This window comes from Chiloscyllium punctatum, chromosome 46 (assembly GCF_047496795.1).
Source record: "Chiloscyllium punctatum isolate Juve2018m chromosome 46, sChiPun1.3, whole genome shotgun sequence".
Classification (NCBI taxonomy): Eukaryota; Metazoa; Chordata; class Chondrichthyes; order Orectolobiformes; family Hemiscylliidae; genus Chiloscyllium; species Chiloscyllium punctatum.
Window position 1 is genome coordinate 50,983,829 of NC_092784.1, and position 13,678 is coordinate 50,997,506.

At 45.8% G+C, this 13,678-nt stretch overlaps 1 long non-coding RNA gene across 1 annotated transcript in view; it reads left to right on the forward strand.

Annotated features, from left to right (window-relative positions):
• The first annotated feature begins 906 nt into the window (after window positions 1–906).
• Window positions 907–13,678, forward strand: part of LOC140467914 (uncharacterized) — a 34,386-nt gene continuing 21,614 nt past the window's right edge. Inside the window, exons 1-2 of the long non-coding RNA XR_011955534.1 lie at window positions 907–985; window positions 1,513–1,607. This is a non-coding gene — a long non-coding RNA (uncharacterized lncRNA). The remainder of the gene's footprint in view (window positions 986–1,512; window positions 1,608–13,678) is intronic.

Sequence of the window (13,678 nt, forward strand, 5' to 3'; positions counted from 1 at the left end):
GGTGAAGAAGGAGACCATTCAACTCATTGTCCCTGCGCCATCTGATCTGGTGCTGGCTGGGAGTATGGGATGGTGGCAGTAAACAGAAATATATTGTTGTAATTATTCCTGATTCTTACCTAGTGGGGACAAGCTTGTGAGATGAAGATGGTCTAGAAAGCGCATTATTGTGACAACTTTCAAGCTGTGCGAACAAGATAGGGCAACTTGCGAAGGTTTGACCAACCTTGTAATTTGTTCACTTATTACCATCGCCTCATCTGAATCTGTTACTTCTGGCTGAACATGGAGTCTGCTTCCACAGTTGGGAGTCAAGTCAGTGAGAAGAATCATAGAATCCCAACAGTGTGGGAGCAGGCCGTTCGGCCCATCAAGTCTGCAGAGCATCACATTCCGACGCACCACCCTATACTGTAACCCAACATTTCCCATAATCAATCCACCTAACCTGCACATCTTTGAACTGTGGGAGCAAACCTACAGAGAAGAAGGTGCAAACTCCACACAGACAGTCACCCGAGGACGAGAGTTGAACTGGTGTCCCTGGCGCTGGGAGGCAGCAGTGCTAACCACGGAGCCACCGTGCTGCCCTAGTAGGGGGTATTTTTATTTGTGTTTCTACCAACTCAGAAAGATCAAACCCACAAGACAGCGGAGAGCGTCTGTCAATAAAAAGTGGCTGCAATTGGGGAGACTCTGTACAAAGCGAATGCTATTGTAGACTGTGAATGACTGTTACGGGTGAAGCTATAAAATGGCTGCTGTTGGGAAAGCTCTTTCTATAAAATGACTGCTAATTATGAGGCTGTTGCCATAAAGTTGATGCGATTGGCGGGACTGCTTTATGACGTGGCAGCCGATTGGAACACGAAGGGGAGTGGGGGGGAATAAGTGAGGCTGCAGATTCCCATAAATCCTAACTTCACAATAATAAGCGAGTGTTTGTGTCAAGAAAATTGCTGTGCTAACTACCTTCCCAAAGCAAGTATGTTTACTCCATCATTCACAGTTATCACTGAAAGCATAAATTGAAACAGACAATTGGCGCAGGTTCAGAGCTTTCATGATTTTTCAGAGTCTGGGTTTGAGCATTGCTGTTTAAGTAGACAGGCATCTTAAGTCAATCTGTCGTGAGTCATCCATGTCAACATTTTGGTGAAGTATTTCCTGACGCTGTCCTGGACTGGGGCCATTTTCCTGGAGGGGGAATAGAATTTGGTTGGAGGGGTTGGGGGGAGATGGGATGTAGGTCAGTGAAAGTAGTGGGGGGGGGGAGGGGGAGTAGCTGTGAGCCAGGGGTTGGGATGGAAGTGGTGCAATAGGGCATGAATACGCCCGTGGTGGTGAGGCAACTGACTTTGTTACCCTGGCAACGTGGAAGACCACAGCAGACTCCAGAGGGAAGCTACTGCAGGAAGCCCGAGTGTGGCCTCACAGCGCTGGGGATGCTCTTTGGAGGCTCGTCAAATGCTCAATGGGCCGAATGGCCTCTCTCTCTCTCTCTCTGCACAGTCCTTGCGTTTGGTATAACGAAGCAGGAAGGGCTCCTGTGGTGCAGTGGCAGTGTCCCTGCCTCTGGGTTAGAAGAGGGTTCGAGACTCAAAAAGGTAAGACTGGAAAAGCTTGGGACTTTTGTTCACCGGAGCTGAGGAAGTTGAAAGGTGACCCTATAGAGGTTTATGAAATCACGAAGGGTGAACGGATAAGGTGAGTGACAAGGATCTTTTCCTTGGGCGGAGGGAGAGGGGGGGGTTCAAAATCAGCGGGGGATATTTTTAAGGTGAGAGAAGAGAGATTTAAAAATGACATGAGGGGTAACTTTATTACACAGAGAGTGGTTGATGTGTGGAATGAATGTGCAGAGGAAGTGGTGGATGTGGGCAAGTCGCAACATTTAAAAGACATTTGGATAAGTTTGTGAATAGGAAAGGTTTGGAGAGATATGAGCCAAGAGCAGGCAGGTGGGAGTAATTTAGTTTGGGATTATGGTCGGTTGGACCGAAGGGTCTGTTTCTGTGCTGCGGGACTCTAAGACCCACCTGCCCTGGAGGTAAGTATTGGCCTGATTTAACATGCTTATGGTGGAATAGGGCACTGCGGTAGTATACAGTGACATGGAAGAGAGCCACACTACTGAAGAGAGCCTTACTCTAAGGTAACCAGCTATAGAGTCATCAGCATGGTCCCATTAAGGAGGAGAGAGAGAGAGAGAGAGAGAGAGAGAGAGAGAGAAATGATAGGTGGTGGTTTAACCTGAGGATCACCATGCCTCAGGTGAGGGGAGAGTCCTTCATGGTAACCTTAGCCAGTGTGGGAATCAAACTTAAACTGTTAGTTATCACAAACCAGCTGTCCAGCCAACTGAGCTAACCGACCCCATCATAGAATCCCTACAGTGTGGATGCAGGCCATTCGGTCCATTAAGTCCATACTGCTCCTCAACAGCATCCCTTGCCCTCACCCTATCCCTCTAACCCCACATTTCTCATGGCTAACCTAGCTAACCTGCACATCCCTGTGCTCCACAGGGGCAATTGAGCATGACCAGTCCACCTAGCCTGGACATCTTTGGACTGCGGGAGGAAACTGGAGCACCCGGAAAAAACCCACACAGACACGGGGAGAATATGCAAATGCCACACGGCCACCAGAGGGAGGTGGAATCACACCCGGGTTCCCTGGCGCTGTGAGGCAGCAGTGCTAACCACTGAGAGCCACCATCATGTTTCAATCAGGTCATCTCTAACTCTTCTGAAAAAAAAACAGGGCCCAAACCTCTCCTCGTCAGACAATCCCTCCATACCTCGGATCAGTCGAGTGAACCTTCTCTGGACTGCCTCCAATACGCAGTCAGGGGATAGGTGATAGGTCCATGGAAAGCTGCATCCCGTAAATGAACCAGGAAAAGATCTGAGTCTAATTTCAGATGTTGTCCTCAGCATTTCATACCCATTTATTACTGAAAACCACAGGGAAAGATCCTGTATTTCAGGACATACATTCTGAATGCTGACTGGGCTTTCTGTCTTTACTCGAGACCTCCAGGAATTGTTCTTTTCATTTATTTTCCTTTTAATCTCTTGTTGGTGGCAACTTGTGGGTGGATGGGAAAAAGATGGATCAGGACTTGCTTAGCTTGCTGTCGGATTTGGAACAGCCCTGAAAGGTGGGGGGGAGGAGGGGGGGGGGGTCATGGAGGGGAGCGGGAAGGTGGGCGCCAGGAACACATACATAACAAAATCCGCAAGGCAGCTGCTAATTGCAGAAATAGAATTATTCCAAACCGAGTAGATTTAATTCTGTAGAAGTCACTCAGGCAGGTTTGGCGACCGGACTGAAAATTAGCCAAACTCTTTGAGTTGGGGACACGAAGTGAATGTTCAGAATCGAAACAAATTCAATTTGATGGTTGCTTCTTGCTTCAGGTTGGAATGGGAGCTAGGACCTGGAAGAACATGGAAGAGAAACTCATAATCCTGCACTTGTCTCATCCATTTGAAAACTGGTTTCCTACTGCTGTTAGAGTCACAGGGTCATAGAGATGTACAGCATGGAAACAGACCCTTCGGTCCAACCCGTCCATGCCGACCAGATATCCCAACCCAATCTAGTCCCACCTGCCAGCACCCAGCCCATATCCCCCTAAACCCTTCCCATTCATATATCCATTCAGATGCTTTTTAAATGCTGTGTTGTACCAGCTTCCTCTGGCAGCCCATTCCATACACGTACCACCCTCTGCATGAAAATGTTGCTTCTTAGGTCTCTTTTATATCTTCCCCCTCTCACCCTAAACCTATGCCCTCTAGTTCTGGACTTCCCCACCCCAGGGAAAAGACCTTGTCTATTTACCCTATCAATGCCCCTCTATGATTTTATAAAGTCACCCCTCAGCCTCCAGGGAAACAGCCCCAGCCTGTTCAACCTCTCCCTGTAGATCAACTCCTCCAATCCTTTTATTGAACTTGTCTTCAATGAGGGTGTGTCAGAAGCCAAGGAAAGGTGAGAGCATTTTGATGAATTCTTTTCAAAAGGCACAACTGCTCCTGAGATAAGCCATGCACCAGAACAAATCGGGAATGAACTGTGTTGTGTTTTACATTCACTGAATTCTATATAACTAGAAATCAGTTTGCTTGAAAGAACCATATGGTCTGACAGACAGAACTCTCCAATTACTGAATAACATTTCTCCAACAGGTTTGTTTTTTGCGTGTGTGTGAGGTCGAGGGGTGGGGGGGCGCGATGTTGGAAGAAAGAAAAACAAGCAGGGGTTTATGAAGAAATTTTAAAGATATCCTGGGTCTCAGAGGCAATTGAACTTCTGTAATTGAGAATGACAGGAAGAAAGTCATAAATGGTTCAGGAATCTGGAAAAGTTTCTGTTAAAAAATGTGTTTGGACACATTAACAAGTCTCTCTCTCTCTCTTTCTAACTTTATGGCGTTCTGAAAACAGTTGGGGAGGAATAAAAGCCTTTAGCTATGACCAGAACCCTGTGTGTGTTTTTTCCTTTAATTGCAGGATATGGGTGTCGCTGGCTGGGTCAGTATATGATGCCCATCCCCTTTCTTACCCTGAGAAGGTGATGACAAGCTGCCTCCTTAAACCAATGCAGTCCATTGTGTCTAAGGGCGCATCCACTGTCTATTAATCCTGACCCAGCACCACTGAAGGATTATATATTTCCAAGTCGGGATGGGGAGTGGCTTGAGGGGAAGCTCACAGGGCTGTGGTGTTCCCATGTATCTGCTGCCCCTGTCCTTCCAGATGGGAGGGGTTTAGAAGGTGCCATTGGAGGAACCTGGGAGAGTCGCTGCAGTGGGGGGGGGGGGTTGGGTCAGTTAGCTCAGTTGGCTGATTTGCAAAGGAGACAGTGGGGTCAGCAGATACTGGAGATCAGAGTCGAAGGCTGTGGTGCTGGAAATGCTCAAGCAGCATCCGAGGTGCAAGAGAATCGACATTTCGGGCATAAGCTTTTCATCAGAATCTTTCTCCTCGGATGCTGCCTGACCAGCTGTGCTTCTCCAGCACCACACTCTTCGATTCTTATTTGCGGTGGAGAGTTGACGTCAATAAACTTGGGCTCCATTGCTACCCTGGTTGAGGTTATCATGAAGGGCTCTCCTTTCTAGTCTCTCCCCTCACCTGAGGTGTGGTGACCCTCAGGTTAGACACACCATCAATCCTCCTTCTCTCTCTCTCACTCAAATGAGAAATTAGGTGTATGGCAACTGTTTCTTTGCTGTAGGTGACACACACTTGCTGCCAACTGTCTGGGAGTGTTTGTTACAGATAATGGGAGGGTTTATTAATGCTGAAGACTGTTTTCTCTATTGTCCTCACCCCATCAATCTAAACGCAAACATCACGTGGACCATCACGTGCATGCACACTTGGCCAGAGTTAATGGGCCTCAGTTTGACACAAAGCAATCAATGGTAGGGTCCGATACAAAATGAGCGTGGATACCAGGGTGGCACAGTGGCTCAGTGGTTAGCACTGCTGCCTCACAGCACCAGGGTCCCAGGTATGATTCCAGCCTCAGGTGTGGAGTTTGCACGTTCTCCCTGTGTCTGTGTGGGTTTCCTTTAGATGCTCTGGTTTCCTCCCATAGTCCAAAGATGTGCCGGGTAAGGTGAATTGGCCGTACAAAATTGCCCCATAGTGTTAGGTGCATTAGTCAGAGGGAAGTGGCTTACTCTTCGGAGGGTCGGTGTGGACTGGTTGGGCCGAAGGGCCTGTTTCCACACTGTAGGGAATCTAATCAAAATCATTGACTGTCCCTGTTTAACAATGGACGTTATCAACTGGGTTTATATGGAGCAAGTGTCCAAGTTTGGACAGAAAGCTCCTTTTACAGCACAGCCCCTCCCCTCGCCCCTTGCAGTCCATCACTTTATTGTCCCATGGAGGTCAGGGTTTAGTAGCACCTGCCACCTCTGGGGGGAGCAGCAATGGGAGGCCAGGTGGAGGTCAGGCCAAAAGGCTGGATTGCCCGTTTCTGTCACTGGGACATCAGTCCACATTTAATGATGAAAAATGACAGGCCCTCAAGCCTTGTCCCTGCTCTTCCCCTCCCTCACCCATCCCACTACCTCCTCCTTGACCCCCCTCCACCGCGTGTCCCCTTCCATGCAATCTCCAATATTGACAAGGGGGAGACCTCAGGATGTGTTTAAAATAGACCTTTAAAAACAAACAAACTCCGCAATGTTACCTCATTCAATTACATCACACCGAACATATTCTTTATTTAAAAAAGAAACATAAACCTTTCCAATGAGAACAAAAGGCACATTTTGCCAGGGCTTTTCCTCTTGGACTCATCAGGACACTTTGCAAGAATGCCAAGTTAAGGTGAAAACCAACATTTATACTGCATGTGAGGGATGAGGGTGGGCTGTTGATTATTTGGTCAGCGGACTTCAATTGGGGCAGGCATTGTCATGGAGAATGCACCCGTGATTGTTGATTGACAGTTAACAACCAGGCTTTGTTTAAGTTGTAAACCAGGTGGGCATTGTTATGAGGACTGAACCGGTGAATGGCTGTCAGCTACTTTGTTGCATTGTATACATGTTCTTTCTACCTGCAAATAATCTCTGATTGTTCACCCATGTCCCCAGAGTGTTAACCTGCACCTTTGGGTTGCTCGTACCAACTATGACAAGTGCAGTTACCACCACGTCTCCATCTCCCTGGTGGGTGTTCTCCATTGCAATAGCTCATCAAGCCATAGTCCACGTACCCAACCAACCAGCAGCCTTCTTCCCATGCAGTATAAATTGTTGAAATGTGGTGCTCTTGCGATTCTGTCCTGACGATAGCAAAATGAGAATTTGCTTCTTATTTCAAGCAACGCTCAAACATTCACTTATGGAAACGATTTTAAATCCCACTAGCCCTCTGGGTGGGATTTCAGCCTATATCTCCAGCTCATTTGGCAGGATTACTACTCTACTAACATAACCACAGTGCTCCAATTATCTGTTAGTTATGTTACTGTGGTGTAGAGCACATTTGAAGGATCTATACTCTGCATTATATTCTGCTATGGTTAAGCTCCTTGTATGTGAACAATTCCCCCTGCTTTTAAATGTTGAAAAGGGGTAAAAATATTTTAGGTTGAGGTCCAATCTCAGAACAGCTCTCCCGCGGTAAATAAACATTTTTCTTTCATCTTCAGAACCACGATTGATTCATCGTGGAGTTAATGTCAGCCAGGAGTTGAGGATGAGACCATCCATGTTCATTTTGTATTCAAATAGGGTGCTATCCATCTAGTAACACTGAGCTGGGTCTAATTCGCTCCCTATTCCCCAGTGTCTCATCATTCAGTCCGACGACACTCAAACTGAGGGAATGTCCATTACATTGGACCACACCAATCACTCTAAAACCCAGTATATTGGTTGCACCCCTGTGTTTAGTGTTGAGTAAACTATCGGCTGTTATGTTGTATAAATCATTTTGTTGGGATTGTGGATCATAAAACCTCTGGGTAGGATAGCGCCTGTCGATTGGAAATAATTAGCTGAATTGACCTATGCCACAGAACTGAGTCACAGAGGAATAATACTGGATTAGTGGTGCTGGAAGAGCACAGCAGTTCAGGCAGCATCCAACGAGCAGCGAAATCGACGTTTCGGGCAAAAGCCCTTCCTGTCTGAAACATCGATTTCGCTGCTCGTTGGATGCTGCCTGAACTGCTGTGCTCTTCCAGCACCACTAATCCAGTACTTGGTTTTCAGCATCTGCAGTCATTGTTTTTACCTCACAGAGGAATAAGCCCACTGGGATCAATTTCTGAGTAAATTAGACTCTCTCCCTTCTCATTCTCTTTCCTTCCCTCATTTGTTTCACTCTCACTGTTTCACACTTGCACTCTCTTACACAATCTCTCACTCAGTATCAAATGAGCTCTCTCTTACACTCTTATACAATGTCTCACACACAATCTCTAAGATCACACTCTCTCACACAGTCTCTCAAATACATTCCCTGTCACACACGTGCTCTCGCATACACTCTCTTCCACAATCACTTACACACAGTCTATTATACAGTCATGCCCACACATTCTTTTTCACAAACTCTCTCTCTTAGTCTCTCACACACTCTCCCTTACACAATCACTTACACACAGCCTCTCTCACACAGTCTCTCACACACTTTCCCTTACACAATCACTTGCACACTCTTACACAGTCTCCCACAGACATCCTCTTTCACACACTCTCTCTTACACGATCACTTGCACACACTCTCTTACACAGTCTCTCACACATATTCTCTTTCACACACTCTTTCACAATCACTTGCACACACAATTTCTTACACTCTCTCACACACATTCTCTTTCACACACTCTTACACAATCACTTGCACACACTCTCTCTTACACAATCACTTGCACACTCTTACACAATCTCTCACACACATCCTCTTTCACACACACAGACTCTTACACAATCACTTGCACACACTTCTCTTTCACAATCACTTGCGCACACTCTCTTACACAGTCTCTCACACACATTCTTTTTCACACACTCTTACACAATCACTTGTACATACTCTCTCTTACACAATCACTTGCACACACTCTCTTACACAGTCTCTCACACATATTCTCTTTCACACACTCTCTCTTTCACAATCTCTACCACACATGGTCTCATATACTCTCTCTTACCCAATCACTCACATGTTTTCTAACACAATCACACACGCATGCTCTCTTACACAATCTCTCACACACACTTACTGTAACACACTGTCCCTCTTGCACAATCAATCTCTCACACATGCTCCCTCTCACACAATTTCTCTCTCACTTTCTCAGTTGCACTATGTTTCATCTGCATTCTCTGTCTCTCTGTGTCTCACACACACACACATGCACGCGTGCACACACACACACACACACACACACAATCTTGCATTCTCACTTTCACATTGTAAAGCGTATGGGTGCATGAATACGAGGTTGGAGGGGAGGTGGGGTTGGTGGGAGCCAATAATGGGAAACTCAGGTGTCGGGATTGCCCTGTGTGCTTTAACTCCATTGTTATCTGTCTCATTGTCACTCATAGACACCTCCTCCAGACAGCGGTAGGCCTCAGGTAACAGCCTGAGCATCCAGTTGGGTGACAAGCTCTGAGGAAGAGGCTGTGAGAGCTCGGGTGGATTGTACATACTAAATTGCCCCATAGTGTTCAGGGATGTGCAGACTAGGTAGGTTAGCCATAGGAAAAGCAGTGACAGTCTGGGTCTTGGCAGGATGCTCTTCGGGGAGTTGGTTAGTGTGGACTCAATGGGCGGAATGGCCTGCTGTAGGGATTCTAGTGGAGCAAATTCAAGATTCTAATCACGAAGCAAACTTCAGGGAGGCCATCACTGTGTGGATGGCGACCAAGGTGGGCCCCAGGTTTCTGGCAACTTCTAAATCAACGAGGTGGTCCAAGTGCCAGCTCATGGCTGCCGCAATGGAAGCGGGTTTGGGGCCAGTACCAGATCCGAAGGCATCAACTGAAAGGGCGAGGTGGGCCCAAAATGGACTCACGGCGGCAACGCAGGCAAGATTGGGCCTGTGCGGTACCCAATGGTATCGGGGGTGCATGCATTGGCAAGGGCAAGATGGCACCAAAACATGGGAGACTTTCACCTCAGTGGGCAGTGGCATGGCAAAGGGTACTCAGGCCTGGCTACCTGGCCCATGGTGGAGCATTTAGCAATTGAAGTCGAATACTTTCTTTATTTCTTCATCTTTCTACCTTTATATTCAATGTTTTAGTATATTTTTGAGCCAGCAACACTCTACAACACTTCTCACTGTATTTTGTAACAAGATATACATCAAAATACATCAATCAAATCGTATGTAGAAAAGAGTTTCTTATTTTTCAGGCATTTTACTTGAGCACCTTGGTATTCATGGCAACACGTACCCAAGTTTATGGTTTTGGAAACTGGTTGCTTTTCCCCTGCATTTCAGCTCTGGTCTATCCACACACTTACATCCTCACACATTAATAAAGTTATAGTCACCAGTGAAAGAAAAATAAGCAACGCTGAGAGATGTTTTAGCCCAGCTGAGGGTTCATCTCACGATGTCCCACTGCCAACTGTCCCACCCAGTCAAGAAACCTTTCATACCCACACTGTCAATGTTCAATAAACAGAATCGCTGAAAAATACACTCTGTTCTCAAATCCATCCATTCCCTGGAGATAGCCTTTCAGTTGTAGAAGGGTCCAGGACCAACTGGGAGAGATGGCCACTCCAAGGGTAAGATGAGCCATGTGAAAATTCTTCCCTTCAATAAACTCCACCAGAACATTGGATTTGTCCCAATATTTCTGTTTGGTTAAATTAGTAAGTAGGAAACCTCTGGAAATCGTTGATTGTGGGAACGCTTCTGTTTGAACTATTTGGCAAACTATTTTGGAATTCTGTACAACACAGACAGAGATTGGTGATCATTTCTGTTGTTTTCCCTACTTTTTAATGCCTTAAGGACCAGCCCAGAATAGAGAATAAAATATTTATTGCTGATCTCGAAGCTTGAAAATTTTTTACGAGGGATTTCAGCATTGGATATAGGGACTGGATATATACAGTGATGTAACTGGGTCCGTATTAGTCATGTGATAGAGCATGGAGCTTTGTACTCTGATTGGTATGTCGACAATAACATTTACTTAAAATAAACCTGCAAGATGGTCCTGTGCTTGAAGTATAACACATGTTAAAACAAGAAATATTAAAAGGATGAAGGCAGTGTAGGCAGATTGAGTCAAAACAGTAAATCTCAGGAATCCCTCGAATGTATTCCACCCCATTCAATGGCAGTATAGATTTTTGGCAACCCTGCTGCAAATATGAAGCATCTGAGGCACTAGCCCTAGCCCAACCCCTAACCATAAACCTAACCCCAACACTAATCTGAACCCGAGCCCTAACCCTTACCCTAACCCGAACCCTAACCCTAGCCCTAACCATAACCCTAGCTGTAATCCTAAACCTAACCCTAACCTTAACCCTAACATTAACCCAAACCTTAGCCATAACCCTAACCCTAGCCCTAACCCTAATCCTAAACCTAACCTTAACCCTAGCCCTAACCCTAACCCTAACCCTAGCCCAAATCCTAACCCTAACCTAAACCCTAGTACCAACCCTAACCCTAACCCTAGCCCAAATCCTAACCCTAACCTAAACCCTAGTACCAACCCAAACCCTAACCATAAACCTAACCTTAACCATAACCTTAACCCTAGCCCTAACCCTACCCTAACCATAAATCTAACCTTAACTCTAACCCCAACCCTAACCCTAACCTTAACCTTAACCATAGCCCCAAACCAAACCCTAACCATAAACCTAACCCTAACACTAACCTTAACCCTAGCCCTAACCCGAACCATAACTTTAACCCTACTCCTACTCCTAAACTTAAACATAGCCCCAACCCAAACCCTAACCCTACACCTAAGTCTAACTCTAACCTTAACATTTGCCTGAACCCTAACCCTAACTCTAACCTTAACACTAGCCCTAAACCTAAACATAACCTTAACCCTAGCCCTAAACCGAACCATAAACTCAACCCTAGTCCTACTCCTAACCTTAAACATAGCCCCAACCCAAATCCTAACCGTAAACCTAAGTCTAACAATAACCTTAACCCGAGCCCTAAACCGAACCATAATAATAACCCTAGCTTTAACCCTAACTCTATCCCTAACCCTAACCATAGCCCTAACCCAAGAACTAATCCTAATCATAACCCTAACACTAGCCCTAACTCTAACCCTAACCCTAACCCTCACCCTAATGCTAACCCTAACCTTAACCCTAACCCTAAACCTAACGCTAACTCTAACGCTAACCCTAACCCTAACCCTAACCCTAACCCTAACCCTAACCCTAACCCTAACTCAATTTTCAGGCACGCCATTTGAGAGAACATTCCCCACCAATTACCAGCAATTGTGACTTTTTAAAAGGTTTTTTAATTGTATATGGGCCTCACCGGCTAGGCCAGAATTTGCCCATCCATAGTTGCCCTTTAGAAGTTGGTGTCAATTTGCCTACTTGAATCACTTCAGACCATGTGGTGTAGGAACACCCACAGTGCAATCATGTAGAGGGTTCCAGGAATTTGACCCAGCGACACTGAAGGAACGGCGATATATGTCCAAGTCAGCTTGGAGGGGAACTCGCAAGGATTGGTGTTCCCAAGTACCTGCTGCCCTTGTCCTTCTAGATGGATGTGAGGTGGGTTTGGAAGGTCTGTCTATGGACTTTTGGTGAATTTCTGCAGTGCATCTTGTAGATGATACACACTGCTGCTACTGAGCATCAGTGGTGGAGGGAGTGGATGCTTGTGGATGTGGTGCCAGTCAAAGGGGCTCCTTTGTCCTGGATGGTGTCGAGCTTCTTGAGTGTTCTTGGAGCTGCACCCACCCAGGCAAATGGGGAGTATTGCATCACACTCCTGACTTGTGCCTTGTAGATGGTGGACTGTTATTTGAAAGTCAGGATATGTTTTACTTGCTGCAGAATTCCTTAGACTGATAATTAATACTCACCCCTTGATGGGTCAAAATTCTAGAACCATTTACCTACTGCATGCAGTTCTGGTCTCCCTCCTATCAGAAGGATGCTGTGAAACTTGAAAGGGTTCAGAAAAGATTTACAAGGATGTTGCCAAGGTTGGAGGGTTTGAGCTGTAGGGAAAGGCTGAACAGGCTGGGGCTGTTTTCCCTGGAGTGTCGGAGGCTGAAGGGTGACCTTATCGAGGTTTATAAAATCATGAGGGGCATGGATAGGGTAATAGACAAGGTATTTTCCCCAGGGTGGGGGAGTCCAGAGCTAGAGGGCACAGGTTTAGGGTGAGAGGGTAAAAGATTTACAAGGGACCTAAGAGGATAGTGCGTGAATGGAATGAGCTGTCAGAGGAAGTGGTGGAGGATGGGACAATTACAGCATCGAAAAGGCATCTCGATGGGTATATGACGAGAAAGGGGTTTTGAGGGATATCAGCCAAGTGCTGGAAAATGGGACAAGATTAGGTTGGGATATCTGGTCAGCATGGACGGGTTGGACCAAAAGATCTGTTTCCGTGCTGTACATCTCTATAACTCTATGACTCCAACATGCCATGTGTGTACCTACAGCATATGGACCACAGTGTTTGAAAGGTAAATAGGAATGGGCACAATTTGATTTTCAGAAGATCCATGCTTCAGCTAATTGGATAGAAGTGAGGTTATTCAATGATTCCCAGGTCTATTTTTACAAGCTTCTGTGGCAATCCCATTTCTCCTTTCACTGTCATTACGTTTCTTTAAGCAATATAATTTTTAAAAAATGCTGATGTAAAAGAAAATCCCTGTTTGGCAAGAACAGAAAATGAGTCAAATTTAACTGCACCCAAAAAAATCCAGAATAACTGTCAAGTTTTGGTTTGATGCAGAACAGAACTGCACATTAAAAAAGTGTCAATTTTTTTATCTACTCGCCGCCCATATTCTTGATTTGTTACTGTAAGTTGCGCTATCTCTTTGTGTCTTAAGCACACCCCCACAAATTGCATAAACTGCATTCATCTCAATAAAAAAAACAAACTCACTGCTGTTAAAATTGGCAGACTAACAAGAGCCCAAAG